General features: G+C 47.4%; 1 protein-coding gene across 3 annotated transcripts in view; it reads right to left on the bottom strand.

Moving 5' to 3' along the window:
• The window catches only part of LOC115471647 (DBIRD complex subunit ZNF326-like), a 107,107-nt gene extending 86,673 nt beyond the window's left edge, over nt 1-20,434 (bottom strand). For 2 of the 3 annotated variants that reach the window (XM_030205394.1, XM_030205397.1), the window contains exon 1: nt 20,309-20,433. The gene's annotated coding sequence lies outside the window, so the exon portion shown is untranslated. Of the gene's footprint in view, nt 1-20,308 lie in introns of all 3 variants that reach the window. The other variant, XM_030205396.1, reaches the window with a different exon arrangement.
• Between the last annotated feature and the right edge of the window lie 324 nt (nt 20,435-20,758).

The raw sequence follows: 20,758 nt of genomic DNA, 5'->3' as shown, positions 1-20,758 counted from the left end.
TTTGGCTGCAGTACCGCATCGGGACTCCACAAACATGTCTCTTATCGGGGCATCGAATTCTATTCTGTATCCTTCTCTGATCAGGTCCAAGACCCACTGATCTGAGATAATCTTGGCCCACTCCTCGAGAAAGAGGGAAAGACATCCTCCTATAACAGGAATCGAGGAGGGGGCCGGCACACCCTCATTGAGAGGGTTGCCCTTGAACTCCAGGTCTTGAGCCTGCTGCTGCGGAACGTTTGTCCAAGCTAAAGGAGATCCTCTGCTGAAAACCGCCACTCTCTGAAGGGGAATTTACCCTTCTGCGCTTCTCTTGCGGCCAGCTATCAGGGAAAAACTCCTCAGAGGGCAATCCCAGGCCTGTATCCACCGGAGGGGCAGTAAGGGGGGCCGTAGAAAACCCCTGTGGCTGAGCTCTTTTAAGCATATATGCATTATGAAGCAATAATACAAAGTCAGGGGAGAAAAACTCGCCCTGGGCACCCGGTTCCAGTCCGGGGCTAGTAGCTCTTTGGCCAGCCTCAATTCAAGGGCCCCCTCCGGTCTCCAGACCCTCCGCCTCAGCGGGGGTTGCGCCATGTGGTGCTTTCAAAATGGCGCCCGCTGCCAGCTCCACCCAGCGTGAAGAATCATCGCTCGCCATGCTCGGGCTGGCTCTCACGCCTGAATAGCACGTTTTACAGAGCCCCGCAGCTGATCTGCACTTGCCACACTTGGAACAGCGCTTAACACTCTCTGCAGCCATCGCCGAAAAACGGCGGAAAATTCAAAATGGCGGCTTCACGCCAAAAACGTCCCGATCGCGGGCCCTCCCCGGAGGAGTCAGAAAACACTCTTACCTCACTGGACCGAGTATACAAGCTCCGGTCACGCTGTAGAAACTGAAGAAAACCTCTTGCTTTTTTTTTTCTTTTTTTTAAACACTGTGAGGAAAGTAGAGGAGTGGCCTAGTGGTTAGGGTGGTGGACTTTGGTCCTGGGGAACTGAGTTCGATTCCCGGCACAGGCAGCTCCTTGTGACTCTGGGCAAGTCACTTAACCCTCCATTGCCTGCCGCATAGAGCCTGCCATGAGTGGGAAAGCGCAGGGTACAAATGTAATAAAAAAAAAAAAATAGAGAAAACAGCAAAAGAGGCAATCAAATCAACTCAGGAGGTACAGAACAGTGGGAAAGGCGAACCAATGTGCCTGCATCCACCAAGTATAGAGTGGGAAAGAGCAGGGAAAAGTGAAACTCATGTGCTCACATCCACTGGGGGGATGGGTAAGGCAGGGAAAGGGCTAACCTATGTGCCTTTAAAGTGAAGCTGCTATAGCCTCTAACACCCCAGCTAACAACTGGCAAGCCAGGAGCCACCCCCAGGCAGATTTTTTTAAGGAGCTTGATCAAGCTGCAACCACCCTGCTTGGGGAGATAGAGAATACTGAAGAGGCAGTGGAGCTAGCTGACCATGTGGCACTGTGAAAAGTTGAGTGCTCTCTATCTCCTCCTGCTGGTTGATGGACACAACCCATACGTAATGGCTTCATCTGCTTGATGACAAGGAAACATGAGATCTTTCTGCAACTTTTAATGTATAATTTGTATAAGTGCTTTTTTTTTTAACAGATTCAAAATTAAGTTAATACAGGAGATACAAAAAAGTTGAGCTCTAACGTCTTTCATCTGGCCCTTTTCTTTTCTCACCCCGGTGCTATTAGGAGATTAAAATCCTACCTCCTGACAAGTCTACGGAATTTCTCTCCCTCACCTCCATCAATAAGATTCATCTAACAAGTAAACATTCTCACCCATATCGAAGGAAACACCCTTGACCTTATTTTTCACTATCCTTGTCTTATTTCTCCCCCTACCACTATCACAACCTTGTGAACCTAATAGCCATACTGGGTCAGACCAATGGTCCATCTAGCCCAGTATCCTTTCAAAATCCCCGAAACAGTAGCTTGATTCTATGCTACTGAACCCAGGGATAAGTGGTGGCTTTCCACATCCATCGTAATGGTAGATTATAGACTTTTCCACCAGGAACATGTCTAAACCTTCTTTAAGCCCAGATACCCTAACTGCCGTTACCGCATCCTATGGCAACAAATTCCAGAGCTAAACTATTAGTTGAATAAAAATAAATATCTTCTCCTATTTGTTGTTTTTTTTTTTTTTAAGAAGTATATGAAACTTCACAGTGGTTCCCACACTTGGTCCTGGAGGCACCCCAGGATATCATGAGATATCTGCATACAGTGGAGGAAGTGAATGCAAATTTCTTGATGAATATTAATTGTGCATACCCTGAAAATCAAACTGGCCTGGGATGCCTCCAGGACTAAGTTTGGGAACCACTACCCTAGTCTTTGTACTTTTTGAAAAGAGTAAACAATTGATTCACGTTTACCCGTTCTACTCCACTCAGGATTTTGTAGGTCTCGATTATATCCTCGCCCCCCTCAGCTGCCTGTTTTCCAATCTAAAGAGCCCTAACCTGTTAAGCCTTTCTTCATATGTGAGGAGTTCCATCCCCTTAATCATTTTGGTCACCCTTCTTTGAACTTTATGTTGAGTATTGTAAGACCAGAACTGCACACAATACTCAAGGTGAGGTTGCACCATGGAGCAATACAGAGGCATCATAATATTATTTGCTTTATTTTCTACTCCTTTCCTTATATTTCTTAGCATCTTTTGTATATTGGCCGCCATCACACACTGAGCAGAAGATTTCAACATATTGTCCACAATGACATCTAGCTCTTTTTCTCAGGCAGTGACTCCTAAAGTGGAAACTAGCATCAAATAACCAGGATTTGGATTATTTCTCCACAATGTGCATCACTTTGCATTTGAAAGTCCCAAGAAACAAAAAGGCAGATGATCTGCAAGATCCTATATGAAGCAAAGAAAGAACAAATCACTGAAGAAAGTCCATAAAATTATTTCACAACTCAGATTTAAAAAAAAAAAACCTAAAAGCTCAACAAAGCCGTGTTTCGCCCATGCAAGGGCTGCGTCAGGTCACAAAAATTGTTAAATATACATAAATACATATGTTAGAGGACATACAGTGCCAAGTGCAAGTGAGGACGCATCCTTTGCTGGCTCAGAGCACCCCCACACTAATATATGGAAATTTAAGGTGTTAGTGGATTAAAACCTCTCCATTTTTAACAAATTTGTAGCATAGTAACATAGTAGATGACGGCAGAAAAAGACCTGCACGGTCCATCCAGTCTGCCCAAGAAGATAAATTCATATGTGCTACTTTTTTTATTTGTACTGTCCTCTGCAGTGCACAGACCGTATAAGTCTGGCCAGCCCTATCCCCGCCTCCCAACCACCAACCCCGCCTCCCAACCACCAGCTCTGGCACAGACCGTATAAGTCTCCCTGCCACAATACGAACCACAATATTCTAAATGAGGTCTCACCAGAGTTTATACAGGGGCATCACAACCTTTTTCCTACTGGCCATTTCTCTCCCTATGCACCCAAGCATCCTTAACATAAGAACATATGCGTTGCCATACTGGGCCAGACCAAAGGTCCATCAAGCCCAGTATCCTGTTTCTAACAGTGGCCAATCCAGGTCACAAGTACCTGGTAAGATCCCAGAACAGTAAACAGATTTTATGCAGCTTATTTTAGAAATAAGCAGTGGACCTCCCCAAGATCATCTTAATAATGGCTTATGGGAGTTATGGACTCTTCTTTTAGGAAATTATCCAAATCTTTTTTAAACCCAGCTAAGATAAGATCAGTAATTGGAAATCATTAGGCGGAATGCTTGTTTGCTCGATTGTTACTCGCCTTGACCTCCTGTAACAGCATTTATTTTGTTCGGTATTTTATTTATTTATTGCATTTGTATCCCACATTATCCCACCTCTTTGCAGGCTCAATGTGGCTTACAATACATCATGGGTACTGGAAATAGAAGTGAATATACATTAGGTTTACGGAGGGTTTGTGTTACATGGTGGTGAATTACATGATGGTGTTAAAGCAAAAGACATTATAAGACAGTACTAGAAGTTCAAAAGATTATACAGTTACAAATGTTGATCTTTGTGATATATCTTGTCGAAGAGAGAGCTTTTTAATAGTTTGCGGAAATTGGTCAGTTCATACACAGTTTTCAAGTTACGTGGCTGCGCATTCCAGAGCTGCGTGCTTGTATAGGAAAAGGTAGATGCATGCATTGATTTGTATTTCAAACCCTTACACTTGGGAGGATGAAGAATGAGGGGTGTGCGGGAAGATTTTTTTGCGTTTCTGGGTGGTAGTTCTATTAGATCTGACATGTAGGCTGGGGCGTTACCATGGATGATTTTATGGACTAAAGTGCAAAGTCTGAACGTGATGCGTTCTTTTAGTGGGAGCCAGTGTAGTTTTTCTCGTAAGGGTTTCGCGCTTTCGAATTTGGTGTGCCGAATATTAGTCTGGCTGCCGTATTCTGAGCTGTCTGGAGTTATAAAAGTAATACTAAATCACTGGAAGAATACTACAGGAATAATACTCAACAGATGGTGGAATTTAATATGTGACTTGATCATAGCTGAAAGAAATGATGTTTAGTTAATCATAGGTGCAGAACACATGGACAATTCTTGCAGAGGTCCCAGGGTGATATGGCCAGTCGCACAATGAAAACAGCTTGACAGCGGGCAAGCTTCAGATGAGGTAGTGGCAAGTGCAGGGGTGGCGCTAACCAAGTTTACCAAGTCAGCGCTGACCTTATAGTGAATCTCAAGTGTCCTGAACCCACATCTAGAGCCAACTCTCTACTCAGATTTCGTATTTGGATACTCTGTTGTCCGGAATTGGGAACCCGACTGAGCTCGAGTACTGAATTTCTAATAAGGAAGACATGTGTTCCCTGCAGACGGAGGTGGAGGCCTTACACTCTCAGAATGCCAAATATTATGAATGCAATGAAGAGGTGGAGAACCATTCGCGCAGGGCTAATTACGCATTTTAGGCTTTCCAGAGACCATCCCGGAGGCACATTTGCTGATCACACTGGAGGAGTGGATAGCGGATAATTTCCCCTTTAAGGACAACATGGGGCCCGTGCGGCTGGACCATGCCCACCATTTGGGACGCTGCCACGATGATACAATAAGACCAAGGATTGCAATAGCAAAATTTCAAAGTTATCCACATCGCCTGGAGATACTTAGAAATTATCGGTTACAACAGGATACCTTTAAGTGACTCTGTGCCTATTCAGATTTTCCAGGATTTTTAAGTGGACTTACTAGAAAGCAGACATCGCTTCAATCCCATCCATTCTGTATTGGCAAAGAAAAAATTCAGATTTATGTTCCTATATGCAGCTTTATTGAAAGTGCTTCACAAGGGGGCTTGGCAACAACTTGAGAACGTGGACAAAGCTCATGCATTTCCGGATAGGGAGAGGAACGTCCAGATTGATTGGGGATCTCAGCTTTTATCTCTCTATATAAAACGCACCTCCAACGTTCTAATGAAGCCGGACGGCAGCCTGAAACCGGAAGATGTAGTTGTGTAGATCGTTTTTTCCCCATGAGTGTCTGCCCCGCCCTCACGTCACAACGTGATGACGTTGAGGGCGGAGCATGACTCAGCGAATCGGATCGCCCAAGCCCCTCTGCCCCAGCGCATCACCCAAGCCCCTACCCCCCCCCCCTCGGCGCATCACCCAAGCTCCTACCCCCCCCCCCCCCCCCCCCCGGGCACATCAACCCCCTCGCCACCAGCAACCTTCAATATTAACGCTGTCTGGCCACTGCTGCTTCTCCTGTTGAGCAGCAGCGGCCGGTACAAAAAGAAAAAAGCAAAAAAAAATATTTTAATCCTGAAACGCGCCTCCGTCGACAGCCATCTGGCATTGGCTGTCGTCTCTGCAGCCGCTCTTCCTCTCCCCTGCATGTCACTGCCCCTGGAGAAAGACCCCAGAAGAGCGCAGCGCCCACTCGAATTAGAGGCTGGGCCTGCACACCTTCTTTGTTGAGAACGGAAAGAGGAGGAAAAGGAACCCTCTCTGTCTGTCGACCTCCCCTGCGACCCCCTCGAAAGGACTGAGTCCTTTGGTAGAATCTGTAACGTTGGCCCTGAAAAACTCTGGTTGGGCGAAAACGACGAGCTGAGAAATGACCACGACCAGAACCTCTAGGACAATCCTCCGGCAACCTGGGCACCTTAGCTTCCCCCAGACTATGCACCAGCTTGTCCAACTCTTCACCAAACAAAAAAGAACCCTTAAAGGGAAATTTACTAAGTTTAGACTTAGAGGCCGCATCCGCTGACCAACCACGAAGCCAAAGAGTACGGCGAGCCACAACAGAAAAAACCATAGACTTTGAAGCAGCCCGAAGCAAGTCATAAAGCACATCTGCCAAAAACGCTGAACCCATTTCCAGTTTAGCCACTTCATTATCAATAGCGGAAAGATCATCCAAAGAACGGTCCAAAACCTTCTCAGACCACCGGAAACTAGCCCTCACGACCAAGGAACCACAAATAGCAGCCTGTACTGCCAGAGCCGAAACACCAAAAACATTCTTCAACAAGGATTCAATCCAGCGATCCTGGGGGTCCCGCAAAGCTGTGCCCCCATCTACAGTAACCGCTGAAAGCATCAAATCCACTACGGGAGAGCTTAAGAGAGCTTTGTCTAAGTCAGGAACCGGATGAAGCCTGCCTATGGCCCTAGCAAGCCGAAAAGCAGAATCCAGACGCTCCCACTGAGCCTGAATAATATCCCTAATAACCTGATGCATGGGAAAAGACCTACCGGCACTGCAAATCCCCTTGACCAGCAAATTCACCTTTCTAGGCTCGGCCACAGGGCTATCCTGGTCATCAAAACTGAGAGTAGACAAAACTTGAGAAATAAGCTCCTGAAGGTCATCCTTATGAAAAATTCTTACTACTGAAGGATCCTCCCCCAAAGGAAGAGATTCTTCTCCATCTACTGTCTGGTTAAGATCATCAGAAAAACCCTCTTCAGTGAACCATGACTCCTCTGCCAAAGAAGGCAACTCCTGCTCCAGACCAAAAGAATCCTCCTGCTCTGCCTTCACAGATTGCCTGACCCTCTTTAAAGGCACAGGAGAACCCTCCACAGATCACTTTGCTGGAGGATCAGCAGGAGCCAACTGATGTAACAAGAAGGCTTCGTACATCTGTAACACAAATTCAGGGGGGAAACCAGCTGACCCCTTAGAGAAAACAGGAGCTGGAGCTGTAGACAGAGAAGGCAGAGAGGTCCGGGAAGAGTCCGACATGGCAACATCCAAAATGGTGGACGTTCCCGCCAAAACCGGCATCGAGGGAGAGGGAGACGCGACCCCATTACCGACACCCGAATCGCCCCCCCACCACCACTGATGGCGGCGATTTAGCCGGTCCTGCACCCTGCTCCTGAAAAATTTCCGACGCTGTGCAGAATTTGCAGACGCCGCTTGAGCCGAGACCCCGACACTGACATACGGAGCACCGCCGAAACACCAGGGGCAAATGAACCGGAGCGTCCACCAACATCCGGCGGAGATCCAAAACCACGGACGCCTTGGCCAATCTGGAGCGATGAGAATCACCAGACCTCGATGCTGCCGAATCCGCAATACAACTCGTCCTATCAAGGGCCAAGGAGGGAACACATACAGGAGGCCCGAGGGCCAGGGCTGAGCCAGAGCATCCAACCCTGCCGAGTGAGGATCTCTCCTTCTGCTGAAAAAGCGAGGTACTTTGGCGTTTGCACTTGACGCCATAAGATCCATACCGGGAGTCCCCCATTTGGCACAAATCTGAAGAAAAACTTCTTCTGCCAGTTCCCATTCCGCCGGGTCAATTTGATGCCTGCTGAGAAAATGAGCTTGCACATTGCTCTGACCTGCTATGTGAGCTGCTGACAGAAGCTGCAGGAGGAGTTCGGCCAAGTGGCAAATCTGAGCGGTCTCCACGGCCAGGGCCCTGCACTGAGTGCCGCCCTGACGATTTATGTATGCCACCGCTGTCGTGTTGTCTGACAGAACCCGGACAGCAAGCCCCTTCAGTCTTTTGAAAGGCCATAAGAGCTTGGAATATCGCTCTCAGTTCCAAGCGATTGATGGACCACCCCGCTTCCACAGACCCTGAGCATACCTTCCTTGGCAATGCGCTCCCCAAGCCTAGAAGGTTGGCATCTGTTATCACCAGGCACCAGGAAGGAAGAGCAAGAGGCATTCTTTGGCGCAGCATCCTGTTGGAGAGCCACCACTCCAAACTGAGCCGGGCCACAGGGAGCAACGTTAGTCTGCGTTGATATTCCTGGGACATCAGAGACCATTGTTGAAGCAGATCCAATCTGCAGAGGCCTCATATGCGCTCTCGCCCAAGGCACCACCTCCAAGGTGGCCATCATCGACCCCAGCAGCTGGACAAAGTCCCAAGCTCGCGAGCGAGGCATCCGCAGGAGCAGACAGACCTGATTCTGAAGCTTGCACCGCCTTTGGTCGGGGAGAAAGACCAACCCCGATGCCGTGTTGAACCGGACCCCCAAAGACTCGAGAGACTGAGAGCGGGTCAGGTGACTTTTGGGTATACTGACTACCCAGCCTAGCGCCTGAAGGACCACCACCACTCTGGCTGTGGCAAGACGACTCTCGGTTGCCGAGTCCGCTCTGATGAGCCAGTCGTCGAGATAAGGATGACCTCAGATACTCTCTCCCCTGAGACAGGCAGCTACTAACACCACTACCTTGGAAAAGGTACAGGGAGCTGTGGCTAGGCCGAAGGGGCAAGGCCTGAAACTGGAAATGCTTTCCCAACACTGCAAACCGGAGAAACCGCTGGTGTGGAGGCCAGATAGGAATGTGCAAATAAGCTTCTTTTAGGTCCAGAGACGTGAGAAACTCTCCTGGCTGTACCGCCGCAATGACAGAGCGCAGAGTTTCCATGCAAAAATGTCGTACTCTGAGAGCTTCGTTTACTCTTCGTAAGTCGAGGATTGGCCTGAAAGACCCGCCTTTTCGAGGCATGACAAAATTAATGGAATAGTGGCCGCAGCCGCGTTCGGCGGGAGGCACCGGGATCACCGCTCCAAGGTGCAGCAAAACTTGTAAGGTCTCCTCTACTGCCGCCCGTTTTACGGCAGTGCCGCATCAGGACTCCACAAATGCATCTATCATCGGGGCACCGAATTCCAGTCGGTAACCTTCTCTGATCAGGTCCCGGACCCACTGATCTGAGGTAATCTTGGTCCACTCCTCTAGAAAGAGGAAAAGACGTCTTCCTATTGCAGGCGAGGAGTGGACCGGCGTCCCATCATTGTGGAGGACGTCCCTGAACTCCTGGCCTTGAACCGGCCCCTGCGGAACGTTTCTCCGAGTGAAAGGCGTTCCTCTGCTGAAAACGGGCACATTGAGAAAACCCAGCAGAGCGCCCCGGGCGATACCTTTAAGCTTCACGGAAGCGAGGTCTGGAAGAGGAGGGAAACACAGAACCCTTGGAAGAAGGCCTCAGCCTATCCTCAGGTAACCTCTGGGGGTTATATTCCCCCAGGTCTTTCACAATCTTCTCAAATTCCTCTCCAAATAACAGGAGGCACCGAAAAGGGTAGTCTCACCAGTCTTTGCTTAGAAGCCATGTCAGCCGCCCAATGCCACTGCCAAAGGCGGCGGCAGGCGGACACCACCACAGCCATCTGTTTAGCAGAAGCTCTGACCAGATCATACACAGTGTCAGCCAAAAATGACAGGGCCGACTCCATCCGCGGGGCAACCTCAGAAAGGGGGCCCGCACCATCAGCGGGCTGTTCCACCGCCTGCTGTAGCCAGGAAAGACATGCCCGGGCTGCATAGGACCTGCAAATAGATGCCCTCAAGGCAAGGCCCGCAATTTCAAAGGACCGCTTCAGCGCGGACTCAAGCCGCCGGTCCTGCATGTCTTTCAAAGCGACTCCTCCCGCTACTGGGAGAGTGGTCTTTTTTGTCACCGCCGTGACCAATGCATCCACTTTAGGCATCCCCAAAGGGGCCAAGTGCTCCTCACGCAGAGGGTTAAGCTGACCCATAGGCCTGGCCACTTTCAAAGGCCCATCGGGGTCAGACCATTGAGCAGAAATAAGCTCTTGGATGGAGTAATGCACAGGAAAGGCCCGAGTACACTTCTTAATACTTGCCATCCTTTAGATTAACAGAGGAGGCGTCGCCTTCAGCAGCATCATCAATTGAAGAGGACCTGAAAGGCGTCAGTAATGAGAGCTGGCAGCTCGTCGCGGTGGAAAATTCAGACCACATTGGGATCATCCAAATCCAGTGGCAAACAGGCACCCTCCTCTGAATCATCCGTCCCTGAGGGTCTACCAGATCCCTGACTCTCCACAGCCCAACCACGGGGGGGGGAAAAAAAGGATATGCGCCACTTTCAGACGTGGAACTTACCTGTCTATGTTTAGCGTGTTTCCAACGCTCAAGAAAGGAAATAACCTCTGAAGTCATCCCCGGGGCATCAACACCCTGAGGGAAGCCAGGAGGCAACGCAGTGTCAGACACCTGCAGCACAGCTCTTTTCAGCATAAAAGCCTTATGCATTAAAAGCACAAACTCAGGGGAGAAAAACTCACCCTGACCCTCCGCCTCCGAAGTAGGAGAAACGGATGTAGGAGCTCCTCTGGCAGCCTCTAAACGAGGCGTCCCCCTGCACTCAGACTCCTCCGTAACCACGAGGGCCGAGGCATGCGGCGCTTCCAAAATGGCGCCCGCTGCCAGCTCCATCGAGCGGAAAGAAATATCGCTCAGCATGCTCAAACTAGCGTGAGCATCTAAGGAGCACGTTTTACACAGCCCCACTGCTGATCTGCGTTTACCACAACGGGAGCAGCGCTTAACTCCTTCAGCAGCCATCGTCCGTTTTTTTCACAGGACGGAAATATAGCAATAAAATGGCAGCTTCGCACCAAAACTTACCCCGATCAGAACGGTGTCCGTGGGACCTCCCCGGAGGAGCTGGGCACCACTCTCACCTCAGAAGACCGAGTCAACAAGCTCCGGTCATGCTGCACAGAACCAGGATGACTGGAAAAAGCCTTAGGACAGCCACGCAGTAAAAGCGCGCTCTTTTTTTTTTTTACGCTGTGAGGAAAGTTGGAGGCAGGCAGCAACAGAGGGACTACGGGAGGCAGGGGGAATGGGTAAGGCAGAGAAAGGGCGAACCTATATGCCTTTAAAGTGGGCACCACCAGCCACAACACCCCTGCTCAACTGGCAAAGCACAGGAGCCACCCCAAGGCAGTCTGAAATCCAGGAGCTGATCAAGCTACGTCCACACCTGCTGGGAGATAGAGAAATAACTGAAGGCAGTTGGGGCTAGCCGTCCTACAGGCACTATGGTCTTTCTGTGTTCTCTATCTCCACCTGCTGGTAGGCGGATACAACCCATCAGTTAATGGATTCATCTGCTGCTGATGACAAGGAAAGAGCATATTCAAAAGCATGGATTAATGAGAGAAAGCCAACATGGATTTAGTGAACAGAAATCTTGCTTCACCAATCTACTACATTTCATTGAAGGAGTGAACGAACGTGGATAATGGTGAGCCGGTTGATATTGTATATCTGGATTTTCAAAAGGCATTTGAGAAAGTACCTCATGTAAGATTCCAGAGGAAATTAGAAAGTCATGGGACAGGAGGTAGTATTCTATTGTGGATCAAAAACTGGTTAAAAGACAGAAAAGAGAAAGCAGGGATAAATGGTCAGTAATCTCAATGGAGAAGGGTAGACAGTGGGATTCCCCAGGGATCTGTGCTGGGACTGCTGCTTTTTAACATATTTATAAATGATCTATAGATGGGAGTAACTAGTGAGGTAATCACATTTGCTGATGACACAAAGTTATTCAAAGTTGTTAAATCGCAAAAGGATTATGGAAAATTACAAGAGGACCTTACAAGAATGGGCATCCAAATGGCAGAAAAGGATCTAGGTGCCATCGTTGATGATACGTTTAAACCCTCTACTCTGTATGTGACAGCGGCTAAGAAAGCAAATAGCATGTTAGGTATTATTAGGAAAGGAATGAAAAACAAAAATAAAGACGTTATAATGCCTTTGTATCACTCCATGGTCCGACCGCACCTCAAATAGTGTGCAATTCTGGCCACTGTATCTCAAAAACGATATAGTTAATTAGAAAAGGTACAGAGAAGAGCAACGAAAATGATAAAGGGGATGGGACAACTTCCCTAAGGTTCAGGAATTTTGGGGTCATGTACTTTTGGTATTCAGGGCTCGAGGGGTGGGCATAATGGTTGCTAAGACGCCTAATTTTAAATTTTTGTTTCCTTGTACTCCGCTTTGATGGATACCCTTAAGCAGTTAATCAAATTAAATAAACCTGAATCTACAGCATGTTTATTGGGTTGGCATCCAGGTGACCTAAATGGGAAAAGCAAATCCAATGCTGGTGGCTGGATGCAGCTTGTTGCAAAATTGCTGCCCATTGGAAAAAGATATCAGAAGCCCCGACGGTGCAAGATTGGAGGAGTAGGCTGGGAGCAAAGGGGGACACAGAAACACTGATAGATAAATGAAGGGGAATTTTTAATCCAAAGAAGGAGGAATGGAACCAACTGACCCTGTTACTGGTCATTAGGTGGGGGTCATGGGGAACCATGGGATACAGGGAGGAAAAGCATGGGGGTGGGTTACAGGCTCCTGAAGAAACAATGGCTTCCTCTACTCTTGGATGGGGGGTGTTTACTGGATAGGGAATTTTACTTAGACATTGTTTTGTAGACGTTTGTTCTTATTCCATCATACTGAATGTTTGTACTATTACCTCAATTTGAACTGTACATTCATAAAAGCTAACTACAAAATTCTCAAAAGAAAAAAAAAGAAAAAGAAATACTCTTGTAATATTCCAGCATGCATCCTTCTCATTTAAGAACAAGTATCCTTTTTTTTTTCAATGTTTGAGATCTGCAGTACAGACAACTATATAAAAAGAAAGGTTTGGTGTTTGTCAGAGGTTGTGTGACCATGGATGTCCGGTGTGGTGAAGAAGGCTGTTAAACAGGTGTGGTTTAACCCACAGGAGGCTTTGCTGCAATATAAACCTAAAGTTTATATTGAGGGCACTTTACTTTTTGTGATTAAATATATAATTTTGACTGAATGTTTAGTGAAGAGAATACAACTTCACTTAGAGCTGCTAACTCTACCCCTAGTTTGAAAGATATGAGAATGATCCTTCCCACAAAACTATAATCTGAACAACAGATTGGGAAGATAAGGGTCAACTAAGTATAGCATCGTGAGACATCAAGAATGTGGACATTTTTCTGTGACCTTATGGTTGAATTAACTGAATTTTTTTGAGCTACATTCGGGAAGAATTCCACAACTGCAGGCAGTTTTTGTAAGTTTAAATATGTAGCATAAAGACCAAAGGGGCATCTTAAGGCATATGTGGGGCAGATTTCACAGATATTAAAGACCTGTATGACAGAAAACAGTCATTGTGTGAGAGCTAAAAAAAAAAAAAAAAAGAGAGATGGAACCACTGATGTCTCACTGCCTTGATAAGAAACATACTTTTAATAGGTTTTGCTATACAGTACTAGACAGTTAAATGTTTCAGAAAGAAGGGGGAGATATCAGATGATAATTATGTCAAAAGGAGCATAAATGGATTTCTGCCTTGAATTCTTATCACCCTAATGGGCTTAATGTAGCCCTGGAGTGGGTGGCATGTTTCTGAATGCATTTGAATTTATGTTGTTGAGGAATTGGGGGGGGGGGGGGGGGGGGTTGGTTGGTTTTTTGTAATGCTGCCTATTGGGAGTAGGAGTCATTTCCTGAATCTTTAAACGTTGGCATGTTCTTTTGTGTTGCAGCCATGATGGAAGTCGGTTATAATGATGGAGGCTTGGTTCCCCTAATGCAGCTTTTGATGAAACAGAGAACCCCTGTTGGAATTTGGACTGCACAATTGCACTTTTCCCCACCTCATCCAGCCCCCTTTATGTTCAACTGAAGAACTCTGCCTTTTAGAGCTCTCTCTCCCCATTCCTCAGCATTCACTTCTCTCCCTATCTCCCAGCAAGACCCTTCTTCTGTCCACCCCCAAGATATCCTCACTCTGCCCAAGCAAGCCCCCACCTTACTTTTCTGTGCCCCAATTCCCACAGCACAAACACTATCCATCTTTTGCCAGCCCTCCCCATGGTACACACATCACCCCAATCTACCTTTTTCTAGCACTCCACCCTCTGACACACACACACCTATCCACCTTTCTTCAGCCCCCCCCCCACCCATTACACACACCCCACCCACCTTGCACCAGCCCTTGCCCTCCCATGGCACATACCACCCCACGGCATGCACCTCATCCACCTTGCTTCAACCTCTCCCCAACCCCAATGGCATCCTATGCATGTTGCTGAAGCTTTCCACTCCATTCCCATAGCACCCCCCCCCCCCCCCCCCCCCCCACACACACACTTCCAACCATCTTTTTTTACAGCCCCGTCTCTCCCTGTGTGCACCACTCTAGTGCAGCAAGAGGAGGAGCTGCACATCAGGCTGCTTCCTCCTCCTCTGCCGTCCTGGACCTGATCATTCCTTTGAGCCACATGGGCCTTGGTACAGTCCCGAGGCTTAAAGAAATCACCAGGGACCAAGGCGGAAGAAGGCTGAAGCAGCCCAATGTGAAACTGTGCAGATGCTGGAGTGGTGTGGGTGCAGGGAAGGAGGGCAACAGCAATAAATGGAGAATCTTCCTACATTTTCTTGTTTTGCTTTATTTTACTACTACTACTACTACTAACTAGCATTTCTAAAGCGCTACTAGGGTTACGCAGCGCTGTACAATTTAAACATAGAAGGACAGTCCCTGCTCAAAGAGCTTACAATCTAAAAGACAAGAGAACAATCTAAAGACAAGTGAACAATCTAGAGGACGAGTGAACAGTTAATCTGATAGGGTGGATAGATTGGGGCATTCTATATATCTCGAGCGGTTAGGTGCCGAAGGCAGCATTGAAGAGGTGAGTTTTAAGCACAGATTTGAAGATGGGTAGGGAGGGGGCATGGCGTATGGGTAAAGGAAGATTGTTCCAGGCATAGGGTGAGGCAAGGCAGAATGAGCGGAGCCTGGAGTTGGCAGTGGTGGAGAAGGGTACTGAGAGAAGGGCTTTGTCCTGTGAGCGGAGGTTACGGGCGGGAACATAGGGGGAGATGAGGGTGGAGAGGTAGTGAGGAGCCGCAGACTGAGTGCATTTGTAGGTAAGGAGGAGGAGCTTGAATTGTATGCGATATCTGATCGGAAGCCAATGAAGTGATTTGAGGAGAGGGGTGATATGAGTATATCGGTTTTGGCGGAATATAAGATGTGCCGCAGCGTTCTGAACTGATTGAAGGGGGGATAGATGGATGAGTGGGAGGCCAGTGAGGAGTAAGTTGCAGTAATCAAGGCGAGAGGTAATGAGAGCGTGGACGAGAGTTCTGGTGGTGTGCTCAGAGAGGAAAGGGCGAATTTTGCTGATGTTGAAGAGGAAGAAGCGACAGGTCTTGGCAGTCTGTTGGATATGCGAAGAGAAGGAGAGGGAGGAGTCGAAGATGACTCCGAGGTTGCGGGCAGATGGGACGGGGAGGATGAGGGTGTTATCAACAGAGATAGAGAGTGGAGGAAGAGGAGAAGTGGGTTTAGGAGGAAAGACGAGGAGCTCGGTCTTGGACATGTTCAGCTTCAGGTGGCGGTTGGACATCCATGCCGCAATGTCGGATAAACAGGCCGATACCTTGGCCTGGGTCACCGCGGTGATGTCAGGTGTGGAGAGGTATAGCTGGGTGTCATCAGCATAAAGATGATACTGAAAACCATGAGACGAGATCAGCGAGCCCAGGGAAGAGGTGTAGATTGAGAAGAGAAGGGGTCCAAGGACAGATCCCTGGGGAACTCCAACAGATAGTGGGATGGGAGTGGAGGAAGATCCATGGGAGTGTACCCTGAAGGTGCGGTGGGAGAGATAGGAGGAGAACCAGGAGAGGACAGGGCCTTGGAACCCAAAAGAGGACAGCGTGGCAAGAAGTAAATCATGGTTGACAGTGTCAAACGCGGCGGAAAGATCGAGGAGGATGAGGATGGAGTAGTGACCTCTGGATTTGGCCAGGAGCAGGTCATTGCAAACTTTAGAGAGTGCTGTTTCTGTTGAGTGCAGAGGGCGAAAACCGGATTGAAGTGGATCTAGGATGGCATGAGAGGAGAGAAAATCAAGGCAGCGACTGTGAACGGCGCGTTCAAGTATTTTGGAGAGGAAGGGGAGGAGAGAGATGGGGCAATAGTTGGAGGGGCAGGTAGGGTCAAGTGAAGGTTTTTTGAGGAGAGGTGTGACAACGGCATGCTTGAAGGTGTCAGGGACAGTTGCAGTGGAGAGAGAGAGGTTGAGGATGCGACAGATGGCGGGGGTGACAGTATGGGAGATGGTGTTGAGTAGGTTGGTGGGGATGGGATCAGAGGAACAGGTGGTGCATTTCGAGGAGGAAAGAAGGCGGGAAGTTTCATCCTCGGTGATCTCAGGAAAAGAGGAGAAAGAGACCTGGGTAGGTTGGTTGAGGGAGAGGGTTAAAGGGTGAAGAGGAGGTGGTGGCTTGGTCGTGAACTCAAGGTTGATCTTTTGCACTTTGTCGCGGAAATAGTCGGCCAGTGATTGAGGAGAGAGAGAAGGGGGAGTAGGAGCGTGGGCACTTTTAGGAGGGAGTTAAGGGTGGTGAAGAGACGACGAGGGTTGGAGCTGAGAGAATTGGTCAATTGGGTGTAATAGTCCTGTTTTGCACGGAACAGGGAGGAGTGGAGGGAGGATAGCATGAATTTGTAGTGGAGGAAGTCTGAAAGGGTACGAGATTTCCTCCAGAGGCGCTCAGCGGATCGGGTGCAGGAGCGAAGGTAACGGATGCAAGGAGTCAGCCAGGGCTGGGGATTGGTGCGCTTTGTGGGACGGGAGATGGATGGCGCGAGGGTGTCCAAAGCAGAGGAGAGAGCGGTATTGTAAGCGGAGACCGCTTTGTCGACAGTTTCGGAGGACGTGATGGAGGGGAGGAGATTAGAGATAGTAGATGATAAGGTGGAGGGGTCAATAGCCTGGAGGTTCCTGGAGGTGGTGGTTAAAGTTGGACGGGGTGGAGGGGGGGTGAAGAAGTGTGAATGTGATCAGGTGATGGTCGGAGAGAGGAAGAGCTGAGACGTGGAAATTGGAGGGTGAGCCGGAGGAGGAGAGGACGAGGTCAAGACAATGGCCGTCACGGTGAGTAGGGGTGGTGGAGCACAGCTGGAGGTTGAAGGAGGATGTTAGGGTGAGGAACTTAGAAGCATGGGGGTCGGATAGGTCATCAGCATGTACGTTAAAGTCTCCGAGAATGAGGGACGGAGATGAGGGGTCAAGAAAGACAGAGAGCCAAGCATCAAAGTCGGTAAGGAAGGAAGGGAAGGATTTATCAGGGGGGCGGTAAATGACTGCCACTCTGAGTGGTAGCGGATAGAATAGCCGGATGGAATGGGCTTCAAAGGATGAGAAGCAGTGAGACTGCGGTAGGTGGAGGGGTTGGAAACTACAGGAGGGTGAGAGTAGTAGCCCAACGCCTCCGCCTCTACCATGTAAGATGCTTTCTTTTACAATGTAAGCCGCACTGAGCCTGCTGTATGTGGGAAAGAGCGGGGTACAAATGTAATAAATAAATCTATGCTGCGCTGTAACAGCGGACACCTTACATAGAATTCTGCATAGTATGCGGAAGTGGGGAATTCTGCACAAATTCTACATTGTGCAGTAGCAGAATTCCTCCAGGAATAGGGTTAGGAAATTTGATCATGTCACATCACACCTCAAAGATCCCCACTGGCTCCCTATTAAGTGTTGCATTAGCTTTAAAATTCTGCTATTAGTCTTCAAAATCTTATCTGTTAAGGAACCGTATCTCTCACAACTTTTAATCCCATATTGTCCAACCCGAACATTACGTTCCTCTCAACAAAACCAATTAGTAATTTCCAGTTATCGCATTCTAACTCATGAACACATTAGAGATTTTATCTTTTCTGTGCAAGGACCCTATCTTTGGAATGCAGATGCTGGAGTGGTGTAGGTGCAGGGAAGGAGGGCAACAGCAATAAATGGAGAATCTATGCTGCACTGTCAACAGCACACAGCTTGCACAGAATTCTGCACAGCACGCGGAAGAGGGGAAGTCTGCACAAATTCTACATTGTGCAGTAGCAGAATTCCTTCAGGAATAGGGTTAGGAAATTTGATCATGTCACATCACACCTCAAAGATGCCCACTGGCTCCCTATTAAGTATTGTATTAGCTTTAAAATTCTGCTATTAGTCTTCAAAATCTTATCTGTTAAGGAACCGCATCTCTCACAACTTTTAATCCCATATTGTCCAAACCGAACATTACGTTCCTCTCAACGTAGAGGAGTGTGGTAGCCGTGTTAGTCCACTCTTAAGGTTATCAATAGAAATCAAACAAAATAAAACATGGAAAAGAAAATAAGATGATACCTTTTTTATTGGACATAACTTAATACATTTCTTGATTAGCTTTCGAAGGTTGCCCTTCTTCGTCAGATCGGAAATAATCAAGAAATGTATTAAGTTATGTCCAATAAAAAAGGTATCATCTTATTTTCTTTTCCATGTTTTATTTTGTTTGATTTCTATTGATAACGTTCCTCTCAACAAAACCAATTAGTCATTTCCAGTTATCGCATTCTAACTCATGAACACATTTGAGATTTTATCTTTTCTGTGAAAGGACCCTATCTTTGGAATGCCCTCCCTCTTTCACTCAGGCTCTCATCCACTTTACCTAACATTAAAGCAGAACTCAAGACCCACCTATTCGCAGAGGCTTATTGGTAATCCTTTTCTGCATGTCTGAAGAACCTGGCAGTTCTACAGTAGAGAGCCCTATTGCTTTATCCCACCCCCATTTACTATCTTGATTGTAGTTCTTCCGCAGATCCTACTGTATAATGTCGTTGTTTTCTTTTAACTATCAATTTCTTGCTTTCTCTTAGACTGTAAACCCCTGACAGCTCCCATAGGGCAGGGTAGTAAAAGGTGCTGAATAAACTTGATAACTTGGTATTTGCTTGCATGTAACAGAGGCCAACCAAAACCAAATCTACAGCCGAAATCCCCGTTTCAGCCAGAACGAAAACCGGCCCCACAAGCCAGCTCCCCCCCACCCCTTCTTCATAAGAAAGTTGTCTCATCCTCTTATTTTTGTCAACCTTCTCTGTACTTTTTCTAATTCTGCTATATCTTTATTGAGATGTGGTGACCAGAATTGTACATAGTATTTATTCAAGATTAAGTCACACCACAAAGCAATACAACGGCATTATAATATTCTCATACAAAAGCATAACATTAGAAGAACAGTGCTTACTTATATAATTCCTATAAAAAGTTTATATCAAGTATGTTTTAAACATTTATTCTGACTAGACATATATCCAAAACTTTGGAATGCAGGAGCAGGGCCATATTTAATTCCTGTATGACCTGAAAAATGGCATCCAGGACCACCAAAGTAACCAATTTAGGGATGATATTTAAGCCTGGTTTCTGACAGCTCCATCCTGATGTATTCTTACTACCTGGCGCTTTTAATTTCACTGGCTAGAATCAGAAGTTCAAATTACAAATAGTGTAATGTACTGAAATGTCAGGATACACTTTAAAAATTAACACTGGCTTTTGAATTCTGTGTTACAGTTGTTATTGATAATTTCTTTTCTAAAACCAATAACATTCTTGGACTTAAAAAAAATTAACACTGGACAAAATATCTCCCTTTTCGTTATGGGTGACTTAGCATGTATGAGTTTTTCAAGAATATTCAAACATTACAACATTTATTTTATCCAGCATTAAGATACGCGTTAAAAATATATAAAGTACTTTTTTAACGTTACTCTTTCCTATAAGTTGCTTTAATGTGTCTGGGCCGTGCACAATCCCCATCAAGTTCTATGCCAACCTAACGAAACAGAAGTGCGATTCACCCAGGAGGCCTCATGGATAAAGCTGTGCTCATACCACGGTTAGGCCAATGGTCACTAACCGCGCCACAAAGGGCCGGTGGTCATTCCTCGCTCCCCCTACCTAGCGGATCCGAATAGACGCCATGCGTCTTTATACCACCACGAGCTGCAAAAAGGCCGAACCTCCATTTTCCCGCGGCGGCTATTTTCCTTACCACCACCCTATGAGTTCGATAATAACCTACAAAAGCGGTGGCGTTCAGTGATAAAGGGGAAGAGTCCTCACCTCAGCTGGTGTCGGAGAGCAACACGGAGAATCACCGGCGAATCGCTCCCTCGGCTACATAAAAGGCTGGACGAGCCAACACTTCCGAGTTCCGACTACTGGACAGAGTAGACGAAGGAAGAATGACTCGTGCCCGCCCCCACCACGTGACTGCAGGGACTGAGAGACACCGCGCGCAGCTCTCTTTAGGTAAATTAAAGGCAGAGGAAGGTGGTGATGAGCAAACTAGTAAAACACCAGCAGTTTCGCAGTTTAACTCTAGGCTGGTCTTTCCTAAGGGGGTCGTTTACTAAAGCTTAACTACAGTTATCTGCAATAGGGTCCATGGACCCTGCTGCAGATAACTCCAGCTAAGCTTTAGTAAAAGACCCCCTACATTTCTATCTAATGTGACCCCAAATTACAGAGATCTTTATGCCCGTCTCTTTCTTCATCCACTTCCCTTTGGCC

Source organism: Microcaecilia unicolor, chromosome 6 (assembly GCF_901765095.1).
Source record: "Microcaecilia unicolor chromosome 6, aMicUni1.1, whole genome shotgun sequence".
NCBI lineage: Eukaryota > Metazoa > Chordata > Amphibia > Gymnophiona > Siphonopidae > Microcaecilia > Microcaecilia unicolor.
Note: the sequence above shows the minus strand (reverse complement) of the source record. Positions and strands in the feature narration are given on the sequence as shown.